Genomic DNA, 16365 nt, shown 5'->3' with positions numbered 1-16365 from the left:
ACCAACATACTCACAAAGGTTAGTCAACTAATGAGACTTCATCGCAAAACCTGTGAATGAGAGGGAGGAGGGAGATGATTTATTTAAGTGGGTAAATGTCTGTAAACAAAAGAAGGCATCTTCTTTTAAGCAATTCCTTAATTTAGTTATTTTCTTAAGAAAAAAATGTTTGGCTTCCTTTAAGGATAACATATCTATGACAGGATTTCTTTTTAAATGCTATTTTGTTTAATAAATCATGTAAATTCCAGCATGTAAACTAGAGCATTACAGACAGGCTTATAAATAATTAACAGCTTGCTTGCATGCAAGGGGAGAAAATATCAAATTCAGCAAATTGGACAGGAAGCTGATTGTTTACCCTCATGAGGAATAAAAGATTGGATCCTAAAATGCCTGTAGGTTTGCTGGTGTAAGGAGAGAGGTGTTTCTGTATTCAGTGTGCTGGTCTGAGGTGGGGAGGCTATTATCTTTTGAGCTGCTGCAGGCACAACAGCTGAGCTAGTAAGTCTGTGTTAAGGCTTTGCAAGCTGGGGTGATGATGTAGCTTTCCTTGTGTTTAGGGTTTTTTCGGGGGGAGGGGGGGGGGGTGTTTTCTGGTACTCTAACTCAACTTTCTGCTTTGGGAGGGATGAGGTGTAGGAGAGACAAGCAGCAGGGTGCTTCTGGTAGGTGGATGCTGCTAGTAGAAGGAACAAGACTGGTTTTAAGTAGGAATCATTAATAAATATGTTAACTCAGTCAGCTGTCCAAAAAACTGAGTGTGTTGTTTCAGGGCATCCTCTACTGTTTTTTTAAAGCAAAAGCAATAACGGTAATTCTTGTAGTGATGTTGCCTTCAGAAATGAAATCATTCAGGACTTTAGAGTGATCTGGGTAGGAAAAGCTCTTAGAAATATTTGTCTATCTCAGAAATCATGAAGAACTTTAATAGGCTTGAACTTCAGGCAGGGTGGGTTTTGATGTTGTTGGGTGAAGTGTTAAGTCATCTAATGCTAAAGCCAAAGATACTAAAGTTTTCTGTGATGCTGGATCTTGTTCTCTCCCCCTGGAGCTTCTCATCTTTGAACCTACTGTAACAGTAGCCTCTTATCTGGGTGATAAAAACAACAGAGTAGGGAATTATATAGACAGGAGGAAAAAATCTGCTCTGCCTTCGCAGGGCTTTCTGCATAAATGCCTCTAGACACATTAAAGTGAAATATGCCAGCCAAAGGTGCTACCTCTGCACTTAAATTGCAGTGGTGTGATTTATTTGTCAGAATCACAAGGTGCTACCAAGCCACTTACTGTAATATCTCAGTGAAAATAATAAAATTATCAGGAAGCAAAACACATTACAAAGAGAAAGTTGCTGCTTCCTTCAAAGTCCTTGGCTGCCCCAGCCCCCTCTGACCAAACACTGTTATTGCCTCTTAGGAAGCTGCCGATGGCTCTGTAATGCATGTGCATATTATTTGTACTGATTGGAAGCTGGATGTGGGAATAAATCGCTATATTATGCCAGACTGCCTGTGAAATGGGTTGTTCTTCGGGAAAAACAGCATCTGTGGACCCAGCAATGTGTCTTTGGTCTAACAGAGTTGGATGTATCAGCATGATAAAGATTTGCATTTCCATACTGCCAAGTAGCTAAGGATTTAAAAGCAGTATCTAAACATTGATTAGCTTGTGCCTAATTATGGAACAGCCTGGTCAGTCAGTGTTAGTTGCTGCTGCCTGTGGAGGACAGAAATAGGATAGTAGGGTGATCTGGGGATAGAGCAAATATCTGGCAGGGCTGCGATAAGAGCTCGCACCTGCTGATGCCTGGTATGTAATCTCTCCTCTGCTTTGCATACCTCTAGCTGGAGGGCTGCAGTACCCAAAGCTGCTTCTTGGCCTCTGGTACCTGTAACAGGTCCCTTGACGGAGACAAGGAGTCACAGCAGAGGAGAGCAGTGTCAGGATCCTTGTGCTCCAGGTGGGGAGATGTGGCTTGTGCAGAGTCTGTGTCTCGTTTGCCCCAGTGTAATGCCTTCAGAGTGCCCTTTGCATAGTCCTTCTGGTGAATACTCTTTTGGGGAAGTTTTGAAGTGCTGAAGCCTGTACTCTGGTTACGTAAATACCCATATCCACTTCTCTGTGCAGCACTGTGCTTCCTCTATTCCCTCCTTCCACCTGCTCTTCCAAGGGGACCACAGTCCTCCTAGCAAGATCAGTCTGTTGCTATGGAAATCTTTGTCACAAATGAAGACTTCACAGCGAGGCAGAGGTATTAAAACCAGACATTTACATATGCCTCTGGCTCCAGAGGGATTTGGGTCTTGTCATTTGCAGTGAAAGATGCAGCTGCTTTCCCTTTTCTCCCAGGGTGGTGCTGGCCAGGGAGGTGGTGGGGTCATATAGAGACACTGAAGAAACCTCCCCAGCTGTGCTGCATGGCCCCCACATCTCCCTGTTACTGTGGGGGTCAGCAACTAGTCCTGCAGCATTAACGCCTCTTCCTCAAAACATACTTGAGCTTTTCCTCGGAAGTGCTGCGGAGCAGGAATGTCGGCAGCTGATGGAGTGAAATCAGGGAAGAGCATTAGAAATAGATATGTAGGGAGGGCAGCTGCTGAACCCGAGCACACTGCGGGGGCATGCAGCCTCCTGAATGTCAGCGTGGGGGATTAAGAGTCCCCCCTGGGAAGGGGGTTAGGGGTAACAGGAGTAATCCAAATATGCCGTCTTCATGTAACTTCCCCCTAAGCGTTGCTAAGTTTAGCAGCTTCGCTTCCAAGAAGAACTGCTCATCTAAATCCCAGGGCCTGGCTTTGAAAATTTCAGCACATCCCCTGTACTGCAAAATCAAAGCTTCTTCCCTGCTGAATGCACCTTTGATCAGAACTGTGAGAAATATTTGCAACCATGTGAAACTTGAATGATTTGGGGTTTCATTACACACTTGAAACTCAGACCATTTTCATCAAAGGCATTGCTAAAGTTCACCAACCCTCTAACAGAACCTTTGATGGTTTATGGCTTGCATTTTGTGTGTAACTCACAGGTTTGCTAGACTTTCTTTAAGTGAAACTAGCTGAAAGTGGCTTTGACTGCGTTTTGAGAACTTGGAGTTACAGAAAAAGCAGCCAGCCAAATTTTGTTGCATTTACAGCTGCATGCTATAATCTTAACATAAGGGGTAATTCCACTGGAACAAGTATTCAGAGGTTATGATTATGCCTGGGTGAGAGTGTGGTAGAGAATACCGATAGGGCTCTGGTACCCTCCGGGCTGGGGATCCTGTTGCAGCAGCCGGACATGGCATTTCCAAGTGCCAAGTTTGCTGTTTCTTGGTGCTGGCAAGTCTCTTGTCCTAGCTCAGCCTGGGGAGCTGCCCCTTGCCCTGCTATTGGAGCACTTTGTGAGATCCCTGTTTCTGGGAACATGGGACTGTCTGGGGTCCAGCCTGTCCTTGAACTGGTTCTTGGTCCCCAGCCATCTCTGATGGTTCAGCCCACCAGCGTAGCCTCTGCTCTCTCTTCCCTTTCCTTTTTACTGGCTTCTGTGCCTCTTCCCCCTGCAGCCACCAACTCCAGGCCAGTGAGCTGTGACTTGGTACTGCTTGCGCAGGGCTGTGCCCTCCCTTTGGCCATGAGGTTCCTTCTGGATCAGCTGCCTGGACCAGTCCTGACTATGCTCGTCTGAGAAATATTCTGGTCCAGGTAAGCAGGCTTTCCCTGCTGCTCTTAATCACTGGAGGGGAAGAGTCTCACTGAATACAAAACGCTCCAGCTCCAGCGTTGGCCTGGTCAGCCTCTTTAACACCACTTTCCTGCTAACTGTGCTAACGTGCAGTGAGAAGCGTGAGGGAAAACAGCAGCTTACAATAAAGAGCTAGAGTACATGGGTGAATGTTAAAATGGCCATTTGCCTGGGCATTCACCACGTGTGCGTTACACTTGCAGGTGTGGGCTGTCTTCTAGAAATCACTGAAACAAGCATTCAGAGCAGTGTTCCCTACCTGGCACCATTTGGAAAACCAAGTCAGAGCATCCAGGGTCTCTGCTACATGTTTCCATTTCAGATTTTTCCTTTATGGATCTAACTTTCATTTGGATGGGCTGGAGTTTTTTTAGGTTTACCCTTTGTTCAAAGGCACAAATCTGAGGAAACAGCAGTGTTGCTCCTCTCTTCCAGCTTGAAAGAGAGCTGGGAGAGTTACATTTGCATTACTTATGCAAAGACTTCTCAGGTAGAAATGTTTGGATGCAAACTTGCTTTGATTCAATTGAAATAAGAACCTTTGAAAATCATGCATATAAATTGCAGTACGGCAAATGTTGGTACTGCGCTGCTGGTTGTGCCCCAAGGGACACCAGAAATGTCCAGCGCCTTGTATGTTGGGTAACAGTCAAGTTCTATGCCATGCAACTTGACCATCTTCAAGATTTCCTTATCTGCTACATGCAAACTACCACCAGTTTGTTTTAATTAGGTGTGTGTGCTTAGCCTGAATCAAAGCATTGTGCTTTGAAACGCAGCATTTGGTTTTAAGTGTGACCTGAAAAGGCACCTTCTGGGTACTGACAATGCAGTGGGGACATGGTGTGCTCACTTCTCCATCTTTCTCCAATTTTTTGACCATCTTATCTCACATGAGGCAGTTGCTCCTTGTCTCAGTGAAAACTGCAGGAGATTACAGCACAGTTCACAGCACTCATCTGTGGTGAAGAGCAGAGCTGTAAATAAAGCCCTGGGGAAGCACAGGAGCAAGCTGGATCAGGAAGCAGAGGGTCCTCTGGCTTTGGATTCCCCATGAGGTTGCTCTGTCCTACGGGGAAGGGGGAGGACAGGCAGCTGTAGCAGGGGCACCACGCAGAGCCCCTCTGATGCACAGCAGAAGACCTCTGGGCTGCTTCCCCAGCACACAGGCTGCTGCAGCAAAGGGAGCTGTTGCCTTTTGGGGCCAGCTGAGAAACTTGTGCCTGCTCATGGTGCTCATTTCTCCCATGGTTTCAGAGCACTCAGGCCCTGTTGCTAAGCCCTCCTTCCTTGGCTGCGCCTGAGCACAGTGAAGCAAGCAACCAGATTGCCCAGGGCTGGTGGTGCTGCATCTAATGAGGGCGTCAGGGATACAACCTCCCTGTTGCTGCCGTTAATGCACAAAGCAGACAGGAGCAAACCTGATTTGCATCACGTCACTTCAGTTCAGCTGAGAGCGAAGCAAAGTCATGTGTCCTCATTAGGAAGCTCAACAGAAAGGGATGAAAGTCATGAGGGACAGTAAACTCTTCAGGGCTTGTTTAGTTAACATGGTTACAGCCAGCCTCTCCATCTCTGCGTGTGTCCTTTTCTCCCATTACAAGAATGCTTTTCTGCTTTATGCCTTTTTTTTATTTAATACATCAGAAGGAAAACTACACTGATTTACTCCATCCGCTCCTCTTTGACTGCCTCTTCTCAGCACTGCACATATGCTGTGAGTGACCGCTGCATCGCATAACGGCCAGACAGAATAAATAACAGGCAAGTGGCAAGAGGTAGGCTAGATCTCACACCAAAGCAAATCCGAAGCTGAATTTGAGTCTGCACTGGAGCAGGCAGTGAGAAAATACCATTTGTACCTTTGTCCATGCGGGGCACAGTTTGCCTGGTGGATCTCCACCTCCCCAAATGTCAGAAATGTCAGAGGAGACAGATAGTGCTTGGGGAAGCCAGGTCAGGGCTACACATTGTGGACATGGGCAAAAATTCTCTCTCATCCAGACAAGATTAAAAAAAAAAAAAGGCAAGTTCAGGCTCCAGCTGCATCTGAATAAACTCCCTGTTGCTCACTTCCAAGTTAAAATCTGAAAGAACTCTAAGGCGAGGTTTTTGGGTGCTGGCTGTCCCCATTAGGTCTGCAAAGTTGGGCATCCCCAGAGTTAGGAACCTGTGGAGGTGCAGCAGGCTGGGAGGGCGCTCCCTTGTGCATGCAGTGACCTGAAGGCTTTGCACGTGGTGCTTGTTGAGCACTTGGCTTTGAGAGGCGCAGTCTCTGCAGCCGAGGGCTGTCTGCATGAGCGTGCTCCTGGCCCAGCACAGCTGAGCTTTTCTGCCTTAGGGATGCCCCTTCAGGAATGAGGACTTTTCACGGGTGTTGGTACACACACACAAGTAGTACACGAGTATTACTGTGGAGGTGCGTTTTGTTTGCGCAGAACTGGGGGTCAGATGGGGATAATCGTTCTGCAAATTTAAGAGCATGGGGAAATGGAAGCAGCAAACGTGTAAGTAGAATGAGGGTCAGTTATTGTGAATCCAGCTGATCTGAAGTGGTGAGATGAAGAGGAACAGCTCTGGTGTTCCCTCTGGGATGCTCTGCACACGCTGGGATGCATGAGGGAGGGTCACTGTGACAAGACTAGAGATGCGAGGGCATTATGGGCTTCTTAACCTGACAAGAAACACTATCAAGAAGGTGAGAGGGCATAGGACATGGTTTAGTATCCCAAATCAAAAGTTCAAGATGGGGTTTAGCCTACACGAAGTGACACTTCCTGTCACCTGGCTAGTGTGGAAGTTTGCTGAGCTGATGAGATCAAAGACAGCAAGAGACTGGCTGCCCGAACAGCAGTCCTGCTCAGTCACTGCCTAGAGATGCAATTTGGCCAAGCAAGGGACGAGGGAGTAAGAAAGGAGAGCACAGCTGAGGAGTCATAGAGGGAGAAGGTCTGGTATGCAGGAGGGAGCCGGTGCTACCAGAGGTGATCCCAAGATGTCTGGGATACCATGAAGGGTGCTAAGGCCGATCAGATTCACGATCTGAAACTTGAGACTAGGAGAGAATTTTTGAAGAAAGATGATAACCTAGGAAGTGCATTTACTGCCAACGCTGTGTCCCAGAATAACAAGGGATGTCCATGCAAGCAGCAGCAAAAGGCAGTGAGAGGATACTGCACAATATTGCATGCATGCGGGCTGCAAAAGTGGAAGAGGATGCTCAGACAGCCCTGTGTAATCCCATATGTGACAGTTCAGGGCCAGGCCACTCCGAAGTGTACGGTTTATAGCTGCGCCAGCTTTTGTGTGGGTGTGCACGCATAACGTGCATCCAGATCAGCCGCGATGTGTGTGTATGGCTCCTACCTCATGTGTGCAAACCATATGGCAAGTGAGAGCAAGTCAGCACATACATTGTCAAGAGGACAGTCAGAGAAAGCAATCCTCCCCACCCCGCATGAAGAATTTGTGCCCTACCTTATGCCAGAAAAGAGAGATTCAGAAGGAGCTAAGAGCAAAGCAGCAGGTCCATTGGGAAATGAGCGCCTGTCAGACTTGGAGATTAAATGGAAGCACGACAAATCTAGATTGTTCCTGCCAAAACCAACTTTGATTACTTTATAATTCAACATGTGTTACCAGCTCCTATTATTAGAAAGCCAAACTTACTCCACTGTGGGAAGAGGCTGAGATGGAGCTTTCTAGCCTTGTGTAAGTTAATTACAGTACACATGTTAAAAGCTGCATCTGTCTTAGTCAATCTAGTTGATTATTGCAGCACTTTATTTTTAGTTATCATCAAGGTGAAGGATGACACTAATATACGTGGAGAGCTTCCTGCAGATCTTGCTCAACTAAGTGTTCTCCAAAACCAGCTTTGTGAAGTCTGGTGGGACCTTCTCCCCTGGAGCTGGTCCAGGTGAAGCACTTGATGGACTTGTAGAGGAAAAATCTGTATGAAGTGCTTTGACTACGGAGTAACAACAAAGAGACTAAGACCTGGCTATTAAAGCTGGCTGTGAAAACACTAGGGTTGTTAAATCTTTGTAGTACTCCAGTGGCCAAAACTTGTGATGCTCCACTTCTATTCCGAGCTCCCTCTGATGCAAATCTTTCTGGCCTCGTGACTGAATGCTTTCATTTTTCAAATATCATCACCACGTTCTTTCCCTTTTTTTCTAATTCCACTGCCTACTGTTATTTCAACTTCTGGACCAGATCTACAATGCACGAGCATTAGGGTGACTGACAAAGCCCACAAAGGCATGCCAGCTGAGAAGCTTCCCACATTTGTGATGAAAAGTCCTGGACAAATGAGAGGTTTTGGGATCTGGCCCTGGCTAAAAGCTCAAAGTATGGCAACAACTGCTCCCTCCTGCCTTAGGGCCCATGGGCTGGTGTGGTACTGGTCTCACGTAGGAGGTAAAGAGTTGGCATTCATGGAATGTTTGAGTGCCCCTGGCTGTTGCAATGCTGACGGGGTTGGGAGACTGGCACTGACACTGTTCCTCGTGCCCTGCAGGCCTGGGGAGGCCTTGCCTTGCTTTGTCTCCTTTCCAAACTAAAATGAACAGATAAACAAGAAATAAAAAAGCTTGAGCAGGAAAACAAACAAACAACCAAAAAAAACCCTTTCCTTTGGGTTTTGAAACCATAGCTGGGCAGACTAGCAGCACCTGGAAGGCAGAGTCAATGAGCAGCCTGGAGAAGCAGAAGTCAGATGGCAGTGGCCATCTCCAGGGATGTTCCTCCTCGACCTGCTGTGCAGCTTCGTCAGGAAACCCAGCCAGGTGGTGATGGGGAAGGGAGAGAGTATTAGGAGATCCTCATCAGATGTAAAGCAGTAATACTTGGTGGACCTATATTTATTGTCCCAAGAACATTTCTCAAAATCCTGGCTTTCTGAGCTTGTATTTGTAAGAGCATAACTGCTAGCAATGTATCTTCTGTGTGTGGTTTCAACAGAGGCATAGCGTGTGCCAGCTGTGGTTTTGTGTGTTAGGTGTGTGTGTGACACCTTGTGCAGCAGATCAGCTCTCTCTTTTGACAAATCACAGGGAAATCTAAAGGGGCTGACTGTCACTGTGCCCTGTGCATGGCAGAGCAATGGTCTGATAACAGCTCAAACTTCCCTGGGTTGTGTGCAAGGACCCAGTGTGGGTTTGCCATTCTTATGATTCCTGTATTTTGCTTTTTTGCTTTTGCTCTGTCATTTATGGAAAGATGCAGCTGGAAAAGCAATGCTACAGGTTGGGTTTTAAATGTACAGCAAGGGTCATCAGAGTGACCACAATTCCCCATGCTTCATCCGCACCTTATCAGAATAAAATCCCCATCATCACTGCTTCTATAGATCAGGAGAATACGCAGGGTGGTGTACAGCCACCAGCCCCTTCTCTGAGCCCCTGTGCAGGGGCTGAAGCAAGAGCAGTGCCATGCCCCGCGGTTATGGTACATGCCGGGACGCACTGAAGTTTCTGCCCACCTCCTTTGAGCTGTGAACTGGACTTGAGTTTGCACCTGTGATGGGACATAGAGTTTACTTACAGGGAGAGGTGACACACCTGCCAGCACCATAACTGAATGTGGTCTCCGTGTTCTTCTGCAGAGATAAGTGTGAGCACACAGGTCAGGCATGGAGGTTGGCTCTTTGGATGCTTCTGACCCAGCAGCTCTTGAGGAGTACTCATGAAATACTTTGAGGAGCCACCAGCTGGCTTTCCAGGCACAATGCAGACAAATAAAGCTAAATGAGAAGTTTGGGAGGGGAGTTAATGTCCCTTGGGGCGCCATCATTGTAAGATGTAGTAACCCAGTCCCCTTTCACCCCTCTGTTTTCAGGGGGGCTGGCCCCACGCAGAGCGTGTCTCTGGGCTCAGGACCACCGGTGCGGCGGGAGCAGAGCCGTCCTCCTGGGCAGCGGAGCCGCTGTGTCCAACTCCCACTGGCTGAGCAGCGTGCTTCTTACAGAGCAATTAATGGCTGTGTGATTAGAGACAACTATTGCTCAGAGGAAGACAAGCTTCGAAAGGTCATGGTTGCTGTGTTTACTCCCAGGAGGTCTGCGATGCCACTGTGGTGTGAGGGATGGGGAACGTCACGTCCCCGCCTGTGTGGGGATGGCTCCCGCAGCCTGCGTGCCCCTCCTCAGCTAGCCCTGCCTCTCCCTCCGGCCTGGTGCCGGGCTGACCTGAGCGTGAGGGGAGCTTTGTTCTTCCTGTAGTTTGGCCGTTCAGTAGGTGCCCGCAGTGGCTGGGGCTCCTGCTGGTGCTGCGGCCACCCCGGGGAGCCAGGCACGCAGCTGCTGCTGGCGCCGTGTGCGAGCGCGCCCGCGCGCAGCGGGGGTATTAGACTTGACTTTAGTGTTCCTGTAAGCCAGGAGGAGTGACTGACATGGTGAAAATGCCTCTGCTCAGCGTGAGCCTTTGTAGTGCTGCAGCACGGGGATAAAGTGTTCAAATGCACTCCCTGGGGGAGCCTTCACCCATCTGACACGAGCCAGAGCCATCGGCAGAGACTCCTCACCTGCAGCTGGATGCCTGCCCTCCTCCTCTGCTCGCCAGCACTCCGGAGCGGTGCCAGGTGAAAGCAGATGAAAGATTGCTTCTCATTTGGTAACAAATAACTTCCAAGCCCATCCAAGAGACTTTCAACTTAGCTGCTCTCTTTGCACCTTTCATGTCGTCTTTGTGTAGCGGGTGCACTAATGCAAGCTCCAAATAAGCATCTGTACTCGTAAGACATGAACAAACAGGGAAAGGATAATAATATCCAAGGGTTTTACAGGAGAGGTTAAAAAGGAGCCAGACTACAGAGACGGCTGAATAGTGGTTTGCTTGACTGATGTTACAAAGGCGAAAGACACAAAAATCCTTGGAAAATGCCTCTGAGCAGTGATTGCTTTCTCAGAAAGCTTTGCAATTAGGCATGAAAGGAATCCTTCCAAGCTTCTAAGATGCATTAAAGATGCTATTATGAAATAATTAAGGAACGTGGAATAACTAGAGATCTGTTCCGTGCCCCATCTCCCCCGTCTCTTGAGGTCCTTACGCAGAAGGCAGTGTAGCAACTCTGAGCAGCACTACTCAGACCCTTTGGATGGTCCTGGCTTTCCACTGCCCTGCGTGCTGCCAGCTATCTGCATTGCATGCTGGCCTGCCTAACCTGGGCAGGAAAGGTGCAGTGAGCCGTGTGTGTTTGCTCAGGATGATGCTGTACCAGCTGGAGCCCACTGACTCCTGACCTCAGGGTCTATCCGTGCCCTCAGGATGCATCAGAGCTGCCTTCCCTTGCACAGCAGGTTAGTCTCATCGCATGCACAGCGTAAGGAGAGTGCAAGTGTAGGTGCTGGCCAGTATCTCCTTGTTTCTCCAGGGGTCTTTTGTGTAGACTAACCATTGTTGAACTTAGAAATGACAAGACTAGATTAATCCATTCTTAAATCCATTCCATAGCTGACTGGAGAACACAAATAGAAGATATATTTACTCTGCTGCTGAGAACTAGAAGCTAGAGCTTTTTCAACCAAGTCGTGCCTTTGAGAGCTGGGAAACTTTTTAAAAAAAAAAATAGTTGCTTGAATACCCATCATGTCAGTGATGAGTCTGGGGTATTTATTAGAGTAAGTTTTCTTCTCCCACCTTACTGTGCACTCCACGCAGACCCGCTGTCGGTGCCAGCCCCCGATGGCACCGGCTGATGCAGGGCAGCTCCTCCAGCACTGCCTGCCCTCGGTGCCAGCAGCTGCTGGCAGCGATGTGGGAGCTGCATCCCCACGGGCTGCCCTGCAAGTCAGGGCTTGCAGCACGGATGTAGCTGATGCACAGTGATATAGGGGATTGTTTCCACTCCTGCTGGCCACCTGATGCGTTCCCTGCAGTGAAACCCTGGCTCACGCTGAGGGGATGCAGCAGGGCTGCATTTAGCCCCCTTAGCTGGGCTCGGCTCCCAGCCAGCTCCCACCTGTGCAAGGTGTAGGGGCAGCTGCAGCCCCAGGATGGGGGGTGCCCATTCATGGGGTGCTCATTTGAGGGGTGCCTGAGGGCCAGGCACTTCATTTCCCTTCAGGTGCCATCAAGATTGAGCCTGTGGTTCAGGTGCGAGAGCTTGAAGGTCCCTGTGCTGGGGAACTTACTGATGGAGAAGAAATGGCACCAGCACTATTATCCTTCATATTCCTTTTCCCTGTCCTCATTATCTGGTCAGCTTTTAAACCTCACACGGTCAAGCCAGAACTCTGTGAACAGCCTGATTTGTTGACAAAGGCGATGAGCAATATAATTGCACAATACAGCTATAAACTGAATTATTGAACCTACAGAAGCACCATAAAACCAATGAACAATAAATTCTTACTGTCTCCAAATCTCACTCAGAGAATTAAGCAGAGCACTTTCCTGCTTGCTATGGAAAGCAAGGGGCAGCACTCTTCATGACATGGAGCCCACTGGGGTCACACTTACGACTGCTGCCATTTCTGAGATCTCCAGGCTGCTACCTCTTTGTACTTTCTCCCCCTTGCCAAGTATCATTGTGTTCCTGGGATGTTGTTATGCTTTGCTTAGTTTCTCTCATCATGAGAGCTCACAGCTTTCTGCCCATTGCTAGAGGTGCCTATAGAGTGGAAGGCTTTACTGGATGCAGAGATCATCAGTACTTACAGGGAGCATTAGCTGAACTGGCACAGCTCCCACAGTCGTGCTATTAGAGACAGCCCATGGCTGTAGCACCTGCTGTAACAAGCTGGATTGAAGCAAGCAGGGGCCTTACTTCCCTTTTGCGCTGTAGTCTCCAATCTCCTTTGCTGCCACTTTGCTTTTTCTTGAAGACTGGGGAAGTTAGCGAGTCGCTTATATAAGATCCATCTTCTCATTAAAAAGCCATCCTCTCTGCTGACCAGGTCTCTCCATCCTATCCGTTCCCACAACGGGGCTGGAAATCCTCCAAAGGACAAGGGGCTCAGCCCTGCACAGGGCATTGTGCTGCTGCTGCGGCAGCCGTGGGGTGCTGGTGTGAGAGCCCAAGCCCAGAGCTGCACCTGAGCGAACCAGCACTCAGTGCTGCGTCTCCACTGCCCACCAGCCGGATCCTTCTCCTCTTTGTGCCAGCCAGTGTGGTGGTTTTACCGTGCTAGGCAGCTGGACTCCCCCACAACCTCTCGGAAGAGGAGGGGAAGAAGTAAAGGAAAGAACAACTCACAGGTTGAGATAAGGATAATTTAATTAAAGGGAAAAATAATTATTAAGGAAAGATTATTATTAATTAAACAATTTAACTAAAGGGAAAAAAGGGGAAAGGAGAAAAGGGAGGGGAAGAGGAAAAAAAAAAAGTAAAGGCTGTGTGGAAGTGCAGAGGAAAGAAATTCCTCTCTACTTCCCACAAATGAGTGATGCTTGACCACGTCCTTGAAGCAGGGCCTCAACACACGTAGCCGGTGTTTGGGAGGACAGGCGTTTTCACAACGAGAGCCCACTCCTCCCCTCTCCTTCCTTTTTCCACCTTTTATTGCTGTGTGACACCATATGGTGTGGAATATCCCTTTGGTTGGTTTAGGTCAGCTGCCCTGGTGACGTTCCTTCCTCACTTTTTGCCCACCCCCTGGGGGGGTCAGAGGGAGTCCTGATGCGGTGCCAGCCCTGCTCCGCAGCAGACACAACACCGGGGTGATACCAGGGCTGTTCCAGCTACAAGTGCAGAGCACAGCGCTGTATGGGAAAGTTAACTCCATCCCAGCCAGACCCAGTACAGCCAGGCACTCAGCCCCACCGCTGTGTGTTCGAGGACAAGTCCTGCATCGTGTCCCTCTGCACTCCAACACTCACAGCTCCACCGCGTGCTGCACCGGAGTGAGGGCCTTTCCCAAGTGAACTCCTGATAAGTCAGTGTTGGAGGACCTGGAGTCCTCACGTGGGGTTTTCACATTCACAAGGTCAGTGGGCTGAGTAAAATAACAATGATAATACAAAACAGGTTAATATGGGATTTTACTGAAGGGAAAAAGAAATAAAACAACTGAGGTTTCTTTCTGGGATTTGCTGCTAAGGAGAAATGTTATGGACCAGAGATGTGTAGGTTTCCTCTTCTGGTATTTTCTTCCATAACCTGAACTCTGTTGAACTGTGTGTAGTGTCAAGCATTTATTTCGTAAATGTATGGATTAATTAGCTGCAGGACGTGATATGTGTCCCGAGAAAAACACTTTGTGCTCTCTGATACTGCCTTTAATGTAAAGTCTTTGACAGGAGGAACGTGCTCTGACTTTCAGGAACGTTCGTCTGGTGACTCATCTGTACACGGGGGGAGCCTGCGGCCCCGTTTACCTGGATGGAAAATGGTACCCTCCCGCTAGTGCATGAGCAGGCTTTGATGAATCAGTTTCTTTGAAAGGAAATTTCACCCTTCTAGCAGATTTCAAGTCTTTAGGGCAGGGCTTAGCAACCCACACCAGGTACAGCCTTCTTCAAAGTCAGTGATGACTCCCAAGCCCTGCTGATGGAGGGGAGTTGCAGGGGGCACCTTGTGCAGCCCCTGTAGCCCTATTTGTGACTGCTGACCCATTCAGTGCTGCTGTGCCTCCAGCCGGACTCCCTGGTGTGGGTGAGACTTCTGCCTATCGCAAACCATCCTCTGGGATGGTTCTGCAAAGTCTTGGGGGACCTTCTGCATCCTCAGAGAGCAGAGGTCTGCCTTACACCTGCTAGGATGTGTGCGGGAGGAGAGAAAGCAGGTCCTGGAGTAGTCCTGTGGGAGAAAAGACAGCCTCTCTTGTCTTTCACCCTGAAGAGGTCCAAGCGGAAGGCAGCGCTGATGCAGAGGAGCATATCGAGGTCCCTCCCATGCAGGATGGAAGTGAGGACTGGGCGGCACTCCTCGCCAGGACCTGCTCAGCGCTCAGGTGAGCCACATGGAGACGGTGAAGGAGGGCCTCTTCATCCTGTGTTGAGTTTATGTGGTGAGGTGCTGGTAGCAGGGGGACTGTGACAGTGGCCTCTGCGAACAGAGCCCTGGAGCTGCCATGTGTTAGAGCAGAGCCAGCTCCAGCTTCTCCAAAAGGGCCGAGGTGAGGAACGCTGCTGCACCTCTGTGCAACAGCAGCTGGGAGAGAGGAGCAAGGAAATGCAGAGAGACCCAGCCCTGCAGCCACCAAGGTCAGTGCAGAAGGAGGGCAGGAGGTGCTCCAGGTGCCAGGACAGAAGGAGAGGACCCGGTTGAGCCGACTGTCCCCCTGCAGCCCATGGGTCCCACATGGAGCAGATCTCCACGCTGCAGCCCGTGGAGAGGAGCCCATGCAGGAGCAGGGGTCTGGGAGGAGCTGCCGCCCGTGGGGGACCCGTGCTGGAGCAGTTTGCTCCTGATGGACGGACCCCGTGGTACGGAGCCGTGTGGGAGCAGTTCTTGAAGAGCTGCTGCCTGTGGGCAGCCCCCATGGGATCAGTTCGGGAAGGACGGCATCCCGTGGGAGGGACCCCACGGGGAGCAGGGACAGGGAGTGACCAAGAAGGAGCGGTGGAGACAAACTGTCAGGGACTGACCGCAGCCCCCATTGCCCATTCCCCTGCTCGGGGGGAGGACGTAGAAGAGGGTGGATGGGAGGCAGGCGTTTTTAGCTTGCTTTGAGTTCTCACTGCTCTGGTCTGCTGCCAACAGGCAACACGTTACATTAATCTCCCTGTGCTGAGTCTGTTTTCCCCCCCAACAGTAACTGGTGAGCGATCTCCTTGTCCTTATCTCAGCCGATGAGGTTTTTTCATCTTTTTTCCCTCTGTTTTGCTGAGGAGGGGCAGGGAGGGAGAGGTGTGGTGGAGCATGGCTGCCCGTCAGTGTGAAACCACCACGGCAGCCTTGGCACTTTGTTATTCCAAGGTCCCAGCATCACCAGGGAGAGAAAGAGGCCACTTCAGCTCAGGTAGTTCAGGGAGGCTTGGTATTTAGATACAGAAAATTAGTTTCACCATTAAAAGGGCAAGACACCTCTTAAAGAATAGAATCTATGGGGATATCATAAAACCTCAGAATTTGTGGATTTTTCCGTGCTTGAACAATTCATGTGAAATGAATTAAAGGTTTCAGTCCAGTTCCTGGTGGAAAAAGTGCTCACGTAACAACTGGCACTAATTGGCTCCCTTGTTAACAGCCTCGGAGCGAAGGCAAGGAGCGAGCTGCCACACAGCCCAAATCTCCCGCAAGCACCAGCACCTCGTGTGACTGCTGCGAGGCAGGGGAAGCGTCTTGATGTTTTACCTCTTCCGAGGATCCTAACATTAGACTTCACTTTCCAGGCCTGCCAATTTAGCGTTAAATTCTCTTTGAAATCTTTGTTTGTGATGGAAATGTCACCCTGACAGATTAATTGAGCTATAACATATGCAAAATAATGTGAGAAAAGAATGCAGTTGCATTACCCACTGTTAATGCTGCAAATAGGCACTGCTACCTGCAGTGATGACTGTCTTGAATGCTAAAGGATCGCAATCCTGGGCGCATCAAATGAGATATTTTAATGGGGAAAAACATCATTCTCATCTCACCTACAGTTGAAGGAAGGGGAAAAACATCTGGGAAGTGGTTCTGTGGTGAGTACTGTGGTTCATCTATCAATATTAATAATAACACATAAAACTGTGGCTTGCATATTAT

The sequence above is a fragment of the Anser cygnoides genome, chromosome 16 (assembly GCF_040182565.1).
Source record: "Anser cygnoides isolate HZ-2024a breed goose chromosome 16, Taihu_goose_T2T_genome, whole genome shotgun sequence".
Lineage (NCBI taxonomy): Eukaryota > Metazoa > Chordata > Aves > Anseriformes > Anatidae > Anser > Anser cygnoides.
The sequence above is the reverse complement of the archived record's forward strand: the minus strand, read 5'-3'. Positions refer to the sequence as shown.